Here is a 12072-nt window from a genome sequence, read left to right on the forward strand (position 1 = left end):
GCCCTCGCCTGCAGGCGGCACGCCCGCTGGTGACGCTGCCGCTGCATGTCACGCCCCTCTAAATATCCATGATTTTTAAAATTTTTATCACAGACCAATCCAGGATCCAAACTAACGTTTGAGGACACTGAAAACATTCTATTCATATTCACATCCATAAAACCTGTGCAGTTTATAGTCATATATCACATCACTCGATAATTCACATTTATGGCAACCCAAGCCAACTTGACAAACATGAACAACATTTATAAATCCACAAGCTAAATAAATTATACAATCAGAACTCCAACTATTCACCACAAGTTCATATCACCATAAATTAGGCTTAACATTCTGAAATTCCAAATAAGAGAGATCTCCTAACACTTTGACACAGTATATCCATTTCGGTTCATCGACAACATTTCATTACATACAAGACATACTTATACAACAATATCGTAATAACCAACCAGACTTGCCCATTATTCTGAATAGCTATCCACTGCCTCAGCCCAAATCAAACATCTCGAAGAGTGACAAGCTGACCTGAAAGATTTATATAACAACGGAGTGAGCCAAAAACGGCTCAGCAAGTGACAAAGCATATTCAGAACAAAAGGAACGGTTTCAAACGAGTAAGGTATCATAATGCAAGGCAGAATACAAGAATTCTCAAGGATACCATCTCAATAGATACCAAATCATACGTATCATGTCATTCAAAAACATATTTGATCCATAACGAATGGGGCATAGAGTAATTGGAACATATCAATGGCAGATAGGACATTTCAGAACATATCAGTTCATAGCAATTGGAGCACAGAGTAATTGGAACATATCAATGGCAGATAGGACATTTCAGAACATATCTGTTCATAGCAAATGGAGCACAGAGTAATTGGAACATATCAATGACAGATAGGACATTTCAGAACATATCAGTTCATAGCAAATGGAGCACAGAGTAATTGGAGCATATCAATGGCATATGAAATGTTCCGGAGCATATCAACGGCATATGGAACATTTCGAAGCATATCATCAGTGAATGAAGCATTTCAGAGCATATCGAAAACAAATATCGTACAGAAGCTCAAACGTCGTCTTTGACGTTGCAAACATATCAATCTTATCCAAAGCATGTACAGAAACACATAACCAAAGCTCTGGATATCATATCAAACATACAGAAGGTGTAGTGGGATCTCAGTCAGAATGTGATTCATCCATTTCTGAATGACCACCTGACAAAAGTCTCCCACGTCTGGGAGCTCCATCCACCCACGTCTAGGTGAAGTCAAAGGGGGCCGGCAGAGCATCGCAGGCTCTAATCACATACCCTCAAAGCGGGCAACAAGCGCATACCCTTTACCATTTATGGCAAAGGTCCAGAATATCCCACATAACGGGACCCCACAAAGCGGGCAAATAGCGCATACCCTTTACCATTTCTGGCAAAGGTCCAGACAATCCCACACACCAGAGTACAAAAGGGCAGTTTCAACAATAAGTAGCATATATCGGAAGCACACGCGGAACAACAAACGTACATGTGCCTTTACGAGTCAATCCGAAGTAAGCAATAATCTTTCACAAGTATATTCAGATTTGAAGGGAATTGAAAGCAAGGGCACATATGGAATCCAAGCAATCACAAATAACTCAATTCAATAAGAAGATTTGATGAATTCAATGTCCAAAGGAATGAAACTGGAATAGGCACATATCGAAAGCAAATGCGGAACAATAGGATATACATGTGCCTATATGAGTCAATACGATATAGCATAAACGTTACACAACAGTTTTCAAGAATGCAATAATTTTAAGAACAAGAGCATACAAGAATTCAAAGTAGTAATATAAAGCTCAATTGAATAAGAAGGCTAAAGGATATCAATTTCCAAAGGAATGAAACCAGAATATGGGAAATCGACCAAAGCTCGATTTCTGGCAGAATACAGAAGGCACATTGAACAAATGATTCAAACTATCAATCGTGCTCCAGTTTACTCAGAAATAATCATTGGATAATACTTTCAGATAAGACAGGCTTCATATGATTTGAACTGTCCAACAGAGAGAGTTACAAATAATTTGGTAAGCAAGAGTCATAGAACAAAATCTCTGTTGGCAGAATTCATAATGTCAGATTAACAGATAACTGGGCAGGTGTTTGGATTTCAGATCTTTCAATCCATATATCAAAGAAAGGTCTACGAGTCTAGTTTCCAATGAAATCAGTTTTGAACAAATCAGAGTTTCCAACAAAGACTTATAGGCAGCTCGGTATCAAAAGGTCAGAATCTCAAAAGTTGCACAGATTCGAATCGTTACGTTTAAACAGGAGATATAACAAATGCAAGGCTAGAACAATTCAAAGTTCCTCATATTCAAAGCAAAAGTAGAGATAAAAATGGCAGTAAGGAAGATCAGGATACTTGCAATAAGACATATCAGAGCAATTATAGGAGAAACGATCAGGGAACTTGCAATAGAAAGGATCGAAACAAGTGGGAAACTTGCAATAAGAAATATCAAAGCAATTATAGGAGAAACGATCAGGGAACTTGCAATAGAAAGGATCGAAACAAGTGGGAAACTTGCAATAAGAAATATCAAAGCAATTATAGGAGAAACGATCAGGGAAGTTGCAATAGAAAGGATCGAAACAAGTGGGAAACTTGCAATAAGAAATATCAAAGCAATTATAGGAGAAACGATCAGGGAACTTGCCTTTCAAAGATTTCGATCCGAAGATCCAAAGAAGGTGCCAGCCCAAATCCTTCTACTTTTTCTCCGTGTCCTCTCTCTGTTTCGTTTTGTGCTCCCGTTTTCTTCCTTTCTTCGTAACTACATCACGTGTCGAACATCGAGGCACAGTCACCTGCTCTCTCTTACTCTCATTCCTTCTTTTTTTCTTTCCCAAACGCAGCTGCCACAGCCGCCGCCGCTGCCGCTGCCACAATCGCAGCCACGACCGCAACTGCGGTCACAACCGCAGCTCCCTTCCACTGCACTATTTCCTTCTTCCCTTCTCTCGTTCCTACTCTTTCTCTTTCCCAAAAGCAGCTACTGCAGCTACTGCAGCCACCACCGCTGCCGCAGCTACCGCAGCCAACGTTGCAGCCGCAGCCGGAGTCGCAGCCACGGCCGCAGCCACCACATTCGTAGCCTCTTCTTCCTCCCCTGCTCATCTTCCTCTCCTTCTTCTCTTCCAACTGCAGCTGCCATCGCCGCAGCCGTAGCCCCTTCTCTTCTTCCTCTCCTTCCCTTCTTCCTTTCTCTTCTTCTTCCTTTCCTTCTCTTCTTTCCCAGCTGCATGCTGCAGTCGCAGCCTCAGCCACGGCCACAGCCTTTTCTTCCTCCCCTGCTCATCTTCCTCTCCTTCTTCTCTTCCAACTGCAGCTGCCATCGCCGCAGCCGCAGCCCCTACTCTTCTTCCTCTCCTCCCCTTCTTCCTTTGTCTTCTTCTTTCCCTGCCACAGCTGCAGCTGCCACAACCGCAGCCGTAGCTACTTTCTTCCCTTCTCCTCTTCCTTTTCCTTCCTTTCTTCTTCTTCTCTTCTTCTCCTTCCTCCCCTTCTTCTCCCCGACGTCACCCACACCCTCTCCTCTGTTTCCTCTGCAGGAAACAGAGGTATCACAACCTCTTCCCCTGCTTCCTCTTCCTCTTCTCTTCCTCTTCTTCTTCTTCTCCTCTTCGAACGCCCCACACCTCTCCTCTGTTTCCACCTGCAGGAAACAGAGGTGCTGCAGCCCTAGCTGCTGCCACCTCTCGCTCCTCTCCCTCTTCCCTCTCTTTTCCCTCTTCTTCTCCTCTTCCCTTTTTCCTCCCCAACCCCACACACCTTCTCGCTGCAGCCTTGCTGCAGCTATCCTCTTCTCTTCTTCTTCTTCTTCTTCTTCTCTTCTCCCTCTTCTTCCTCTCTTCTTCTCCCCACGCCCCACAGCTTCTCGCTGCAGCCCTCGCTGCAGCCACCTCCTCTTCTTCTTCTTCTCCTTCTTCTTCTTCTCTACTCCCTCTTCTTCCTCCTCTCTTCTTTTCCCTCTTCTTCTTCTTCTTCTTCTTCTTCTTCTCTTCTCCCTCTTCTTCCTCTCTTCTTCTACCACTCTCCTTCTTCTCCTCACGCCCCACCGCTCTCTCTGTTTCTGGAAGAAACAGAGTGCGTGGGAGGCGGTGGGATAATACCGAATTTTCGATTTTCCCTTTTTTTTTCTTTTTTTTTGCAACTTAGCAGTTTAGTCCTTGTAATTTCTATATTTACATATAGGTCCTCCAATTTACATATAAATCTTTATTAATAATTTTTAAAAGCGAGGGATATTACACTCTCCCCCCCTTAAAAGAAAATTTAGTCCTCTAAATTGATCATAGCTCAATCGATGAAAAGATGAGGATTATGATATCTTTATTTCCTCCTCCTACTCTTAAATAGTTTCATCAATACAATACAATTACATAATTATACACGAGTGACCGAAATATTCTCCTCCTTGATCCTCAATAGACGGTAACCCGACCTTCAATCAATTTCTAAAAATACTTGCGTACCCTGTAATTAATCGTGCAAGTCGTTACTTCAGAAAATACTCGTTTTTGATGGTCACCTAATTCAACTGTCTATAATCATTACAAAGCCTCAATGTTCCATACATTTCTTTTAACTAACACCGGAGCACCCCATGATGAAATATTAAGCCAAATAAAATCCTCATTTAATAATCCTTGTAGTTGCTTTTCTAATTCCACTTACTCAAATGATATCTTTCTGTAGAGAGGCTTAGATTTTAGGATTGTCCCAAGGACCAAATCAAAAGCAAAATCACATTTGGAGGTAATCCAAACAAGTCATCCTGGGATACATTAGGCAAGGAGATAAATAATGTCCAATACTCTCAAAATAAAAGATCGGCTGATCAAATATGCAAAAAGTGATCATTTGTTATATACCAATCCATACTGGTATGTTAGGAAGATAGCCAATCCATACCAAGTATAATATCAAAACTCCAAATCTCTAGGAGAACTAAATCAGCAAAAGTTCAAGTTCTCCAATAAGAATCAGACAAGAGGACCAGATTCAACTTCGTTATCAAAGAATCTCCAATGATCGTATTTACTTATAGCACATAATGTAGTGGTCTAGGTTGAATACCCAAGTGATAAGCAAAATATAACGAATCAAATCGTAGATTGGACCCATGGTCGAACAAATATTTGCATTCTTTCATAACCATGCATAATACCTTTGGCCACTAATTCAGAAGTTTCAGAATCATATTCAGTGATAGCATACACTCTTACATGGGCTGATGATTTAGGAGGCAGTGACTCTTTCTTCTTGTTCAAAGGGCAAACTTTTATTTTATGATCCAACTTTCTACAAGCAAAATAGACTCCAATCACCCGAAAACACAAACTTGTTTCATAATTTAACTTGTAATTCACACATGATTAAGTCTTTGGTGGTGACTTTCCTTTTCAAAATCCAAATGTCTTGACCCTCTTGTCATTACTTTCTGATTCATTTCCAATCATATTCTTATTGGTAAACTTGTCCTTATCATTCTTGTCACTGATCTCCAAAAATTCTTTTCATTGTTGCCAATAATAATCAGCCTCTACTTCCAATATAAGGTGGCAAAAGAAATCTTTTGATCATCAAAACAATTTTGTACATCAAATATCTTCTCTGTTTGCATCATTCATTTTTCTACCACCAATGAAATTAGGTCCACCATGCTTCCGCTGCGCCACTCTGATTCAATATCCCCGATTACCCCTTTCATCCCACTTAATTAATCAAAATCAGATGAAGTAGGAGGACTAAATGTCATCGTCATCCTAGATTCCTAAAATACATCAAAGAAAATTTCCACCAATCACTATAGTTTCATTAGACCTCAATATATTTTGCACGTCAACATATCAAATATTTCAGTAATCCTCAAACAATGCTCTGATACCACCTCTGTCACGCCCCTCTAAATATCCATGATTTTTAAAATTTTTGTCACAGACCAATCCAGGATACAAACTAACGTTTGAGGACACTGAAAACATTCTATTCATATTCACATCCATAAAACCTGTGCAGTTTATAGTCATATATCACATCACTCGATAATTCACATTTATGGCAACCCAAGCCAACTTGACAAACATGAACAACATTTATAAATCCACAAGCTAAATAAATTATACAATCAGAACTCCAACTATTCACCACAAGTTCATATCACCATAAATTAGGCTTAACATTCTGAAATTCCAAATAAGAGAGATCTCCTAACACTTTGACACAGTATATCCATTTCGGTTCATCGACAACATTTCATTACATACAAGACATACTTATACAACAATATCGTAATAACCAACCAGACTTGCCCATTATTCTGAATAGCTATCCACTGCCTCAGCCCAAATCAAACATCTCGAAGAGTGACAAGCTGACCTGAAAGATTTATATAACAACGGAGTGAGCCAAAAACGGCTCAGCAAGTGACAAAGCATATTCAGAACAAAAGGAACGGTTTCAAATGAGTAAGGTATCATAATGCAAGGCAGAATACAAGAATTCTCAAGGATACCATCTCAATAGATACCAAATCATACGTATCATGTCATTCAAAAACATATTTGATCCATAACGAATGGGGCATAGAGTAATTGGAACATATCAATGGCAGATAGGACATTTCAGAACATATCAGTTCATAGCAATTGGAGCACAGAGTAATTGGAACATATCAATGGCAGATAGGACATTTCAGAACATATCTGTTCATAGCAAATGGAGCACAGAGTAATTGGAACATATCAATGGCAGATAGGACATTTCAGAACATATCAGTTCATAGCAAATGGAGCACAGAGTAATTGGAGCATATCAATGGCATATGAAATGTTCCGGAGCATATCAACGGCATATGGAACATTTCGAAGCATATCATCAGTGAATGAAGCATTTCAGAGCATATCGAAAACAAATATCGTACAGAAGCTCAAACGTCGTCTTTGACGTTGCAAACATATCAATCTTACCCAAAGCATGTACAGAAACACATAACCAAAGCTCTGGATATCATATCAAACATACAGAAGGTGTAGTGGGATCTCAATCAGAATGTGATTCATCCATTTCTGAATGACCACCTGACAAAAGTCTCCCACGTCTGGGAGCTCCATCCACCCACGTCTAGGTGAAGTCAAAGGGGGCCGGCAGAGCATCGCAGGCTCTAATCACATACCCTCAAAGCGGGCAACAAGCGCATACCCTTTACCATTTATGGCAAAGGTCCAGAATATCCCACATAACGGGACCCCACAAAGCGGGCAAATAGCGCATACCCTTTACCATTTCTGGCAAAGGTCCAGACAATCCCACACACCAGAGTACAAAAGGGCAGTTTCAACAATAAGTAGCATATATCGGAAGCACACGCGGAACAACAAACGTACATGTGCCTTTACGAGTCAATCCGAAGTAAGCAATAATCTTTCACAAGTATATTCAGATTTGAAGGGAATTGAAAGCAAGGGCACATATGGAATCCAAGCAATCACAAATAACTCAATTCAATAAGAAGATTTGATGAATTCAATGTCCAAAGGAATGAAACTGGAATAGGCACATATCGAAAGCAAATGCGGAACAATAGGATATACATGTGCCTATATGAGTCAATACGATATAGCATAAACGTTACACAACAGTTTTCAAGAATGCAATAATTTTAAGAACAAGAGCATACAAGAATTCAAAGTAGTAATATAAAGCTCAATTGAATAAGAAGGCTAAAGGATATCAATTTCCAAAGGAATGAAACCAGAATATGGGAAATCGACCAAAGCTCGATTTCTGGCAGAATACAGAAGGCACATTGAACAAATGATTCAAACTATCAATCGTGCTCCAGTTTACTCAGAAATAATCATTGGATAATACTTTCAGATAAGACAGGCTTCATATGAATTGAACTGTCCAACAGAGAGAGTTACAAATAATTTGGTAAGCAAGAGTCATAGAACAAAATCTCTGTTGGCAGAATTCATAATGTCAGATTCAACAGATAACTGGGCAGGTGTTTGGATTTCAGATCTTTCAATCCATATATCAAAGAAAGGTCTACGAGTCTAGTTTCCAATGAAATCAGTTTTGAACAAATCAGAGTTTCCAACAAAGACTTATAGGCAGCTCGGTATCAAAAGGTCAGAATCTCAAAAGTTGCACAGATTCGAATCGTTACGTTTAAACAGGAGATATAACAAATGCAAGGCTAGAACAATTCAAAGTTCCTCATATTCAAAGCAAAAGTAGAGATAAAAATGGCAGTAAGGAAGATCAGGATACTTGCAATAAGACATATCAGAGCAATTATAGGAGAAACGATCAGGGAACTTGCAATAGAAAGGATCGAAACAAGTGGGAAACTTGCAATAAGAAATATCAAAGCAATTATAGGAGAAACGATCAGGGAACTTGCAATAGAAAGGATCGAAACAAGTGGGAAACTTGCAATAAGAAATATCAAAGCAATTATAGGAGAAACGATCAGGGAACTTGCAATAGAAAGGATCGAAACAAGTGGGAAACTTGCAATAAGAAATATCAAAGCAATTATAGGAGAAACGATCAGGGAACTTGCAATAGAAAGGATCGAAACAAGTGGGAAACTTGCAATAAGAAATATCAAAGCAATTATAGGAGAAACGATCAGGGAACTTGCCTTTCAAAGATTTCGATCCGAAGATCCAAAGAAGGTGCCAGCCCAAATCCTTCTACTTTTTCTCCGTGTCCTCTCTCTGTTTCGTTTTGTGCTCCCGTTTTCTTCCTTTCTTCGTAACTACATCACGTGTCGAACATCGAAGCACAGTCACCTGCTCTCTCTTACTCTCATTCCTTCTTTTTTTCTTTCCCAAACGTAGCTGCCACAGCCGCCGCCGCTGCCGCTGCCACAATCGCAGCCACGACCGCAACTGCGGTCACAACCGCAGCTCCCTTCCACTGCACTATTTCCTTCTTCCCTTCTCTCGTTCCTACTCTTTCTCTTTCCCAAAAGCAGCTACTGCAGCTACTGCAGCCACCACCGCTGCCGCAGCTACCGCAGCCAACGTTGCAGCCGCAGCCGGAGTCGCAGCCACGGCCGCAGCCACCACATTCGCAGCCTCTTCTTCCTCCCCTACTCATCTTCCTCTCCATCTTCTCTTCCAACTGCAGCTGCCATCGCCGCAGCCGTAGCCCCTTCTCTTCTTCCTCTCCTTCCCTTCTTCCTTTCTCTTCTTCTTCCTTTCCTTCTCTTCTTTCCCAGCTGCATGCTGCAGTCGCAGCCTCAGCCACGGCCACAGCCTTTTCTTCCTCCCCTGCTCATCTTCCTCTCCTTCTTCTCTTCCAACTGCAGCTGCCATCGCCGCAGCCGCAGCCCCTACTCTTCTTCCTCTCCTCCCCTTCTTCCTTTCTCTTCTTCTTTCCCTGCCACAGTTGCAGCTGCCACAACCGCAGCCGCAGCTACTTTCTTCCCTTCTCCTCTTCCTTTTCCTTCCTTTCTTCTTCTTCTCTTCTTCTCCTTCCTCCCCTTCTTCTCCCCGACGTCACCCACACCCTCTCCTCTGTTTCCTCTGCAGGAAACAGAGGTATCACAACCTCTTCCCCTGCTTCCTCTTCCTCTTCTCTTCCTCTTCTTCTTCTTCTCCTCTTCGAACGCCCCACACCTCTCCTCTGTTTCCACCTGCAGGAAACAGAGGTGCTGCAGCCCTAGCTGCTGCCACCTCTCGCTCCTCTCCCTCTTCCCTCTCTTTTCCCTCTTCTTCTCCTCTTCCCTTTTTCCTCCCCAACCCCACACACCTTCTCGCTGCAGCCTTGCCGCAGCTATCCTCTTCTCTTCTTCTTCTTCTTCTTCTTCTCTTCTCCCTCTTCTTCCTCTCTTCTTCTCCCCACGCCCCACAGCTTCTCGCTGCAGCCCTCGCTGCAGCCACCTCCTCTTCTTCTTCTTCTCCTTCTTCTTCTTCTCTACTCCCTCTTCTTCCTCCTCTCTTCTTTTCCCTCTTCTTCTTCTTCTTCTTCTTCTTCTTCTCTTCTCCCTCTTCTTCCTCTCTTCTTCTACCACTCTCCTTCTTCTCCTCACGCCCCACCGCTCTCTCTGTTTCTGGAAGAAACAGAGTGCGTGGGAGGCGGTGGGATAATACCGAATTTTCGGTTTTCCCTTTTTTTTTCTTTTTTTTTGCAACTTAGCAGTTTAGTCCTTGTAATTTCTATATTTACATATAGGTCCTCCAATTTACATATAAATCTTTATTAATAATTTTTAAAAGCGAGGGATATTACACTGCAGGTGGGCTCCCCCGCAGGCATCGCTGCCTCCCCAGGCGGCGTTGTCCCGCCGGGCGACCGCCCCTGTGGGGGGGGGGGGGGGGGGGGGGGGGGTTCGGGGTTCGCCCGGAGGTCTCATACCGATGAGACATGGGATATCGCTTTCAACGAGTATGTTCCCAAAGACTCCTGAAGAAGGGGAGGGTTCGCCCGCAGGCGCAGCGGCGACAGGCGTCGCTGCCCTACGGCGGTAGACACCGCTGCCCTGCGACGGCAAGCGCCGCTGCCCTGCGGCGCCTCTGCCCGTGGGCTACCAGCCCCGCCGGCAGCAAGGCTACTGCAAGCAGGCCGCCGGCCGGCTACTGCAGACGCAGCCCCTGTGCTGCCCGCCTTCGGCTGCGCTTCACGCACGCAGATCGAGGGCAGCAACTGTTGCTGCCCTTTCTCGCTTTTGCGTCAACGATTTTGACGTCAAAATTCTTCCTAAACACAACACACGCAGTTCAAAACCAATCATTCGCACGAACAACCTGGCTCTGATACCATTGTTGGAAAATCATTGGGGGGCGACATCATATGCGTAGCGGAAGAACAAGAAAACAAAAATCCCCGATTCCCAAAAAGATGTTCGTCGTCGTGCGAAGATTGGTGCGCAAAAAATACGCAAAACACAAAACTGCGTATAGAGATTGTGTTACCTAGGGAGATCGTATATCCCTGTTTCCTTGCAGATCCTTAGGAGAGGGTGAAGGAGGTCAAGCGTCCTCCTCTCTAGCGGTGATCCACACAGCAGGGTTGCGACGACGCTCCTCAAAACTCCAGGCCTACTCTGAGGTGGAGAGGGAGAGGAGAATAGGAAGGGCAAGCAAAGACTCTAGCCTATGAGGCTGTGAATCCCTCCTATTTATAGAGGTCCCCTGTCACACCCGAATGGGTCCTCCCCTAGTGGGTATTGGATCTGCATCCAATAAGACAAGGGCTCTGTCGGATATCTCATATTCGAACCACTACTCATCGCAATGCCTACCATATGTGTGTGACCCTCTAGGCCCAATATTGAGCTGGCCGTTAGTCATACCTATCAGAACTCCTTCTAACTCAATGAATTATTATCTATGTAATAATTCACTTGACTAATCGACTACGGAAGTACTAGGCCACTACGCCGTAGTCCCCAGACGATACAGGGGAATCCAATCCATTGGACCTGTGTGTCCTCAGTTATCGTGTACCTATAATCCCTTATCCATCTAATATCCCAAAGACCGTATATCGAGCATGGTGCTGTCAGACCCATACGGTTTCTACTCAAGTTTGGCTCTAATCGGATTCTCCCGGAGAACTCTTTCTCTCTCAACCCAAATGACCCTGGCCAGGAATTTGTCTGAGCAAGAACATATGGGATATTCCTCTTATGACGCCGAGAGTGAATGATCCTCTGTCGATACTCAATAGCCCTCGTAAGGTCGACTACCACTCCCAATGACCAGTTATACTAGATCTGGGACAGCCAAACCTATAAGTCTGGTATCAAAGAGTGGAGCACTCATACAGGACATCCTTGGTTTCTCAAGTGTAAGGACCAGATACACCACTAGGACTATGGAATCGCTGTCTGACAATAAGGCATCATCAACCATCCAGCATTCCGTAAGCGGATCAATCAGTGAACTCATTCTCCAATGAGCACCTGTACTGTATCCCTAGTGTCCCTACACGAGCAGCTATGAGACTAGCTGCATCCATCATATGGACGGGTATACAGCAC

At 43.1% G+C, this 12072-nt stretch overlaps 1 long non-coding RNA gene across 1 annotated transcript; it reads right to left on the bottom strand.

Moving 5' to 3' along the window:
- Positions 1 to 207: 207 nt before the first annotated feature.
- LOC135642408 (uncharacterized) lies at positions 208 to 10324 on the bottom strand. The gene is made up of 3 exons (XR_010497966.1): positions 8725 to 10324; positions 2725 to 6449; positions 208 to 531 (listed from the first exon to the last, which is right to left on the bottom strand). It is a non-coding gene; the product is annotated as an uncharacterized LOC135642408 (long non-coding RNA).
- Between the last annotated feature and the right edge of the window lie 1748 nt (positions 10325 to 12072).

This window comes from Musa acuminata, chromosome BXJ3-7, assembly GCF_036884655.1.
Source record: "Musa acuminata AAA Group cultivar baxijiao chromosome BXJ3-7, Cavendish_Baxijiao_AAA, whole genome shotgun sequence".
NCBI classification, from domain to species: Eukaryota; Viridiplantae; Streptophyta; class Magnoliopsida; order Zingiberales; family Musaceae; genus Musa; species Musa acuminata.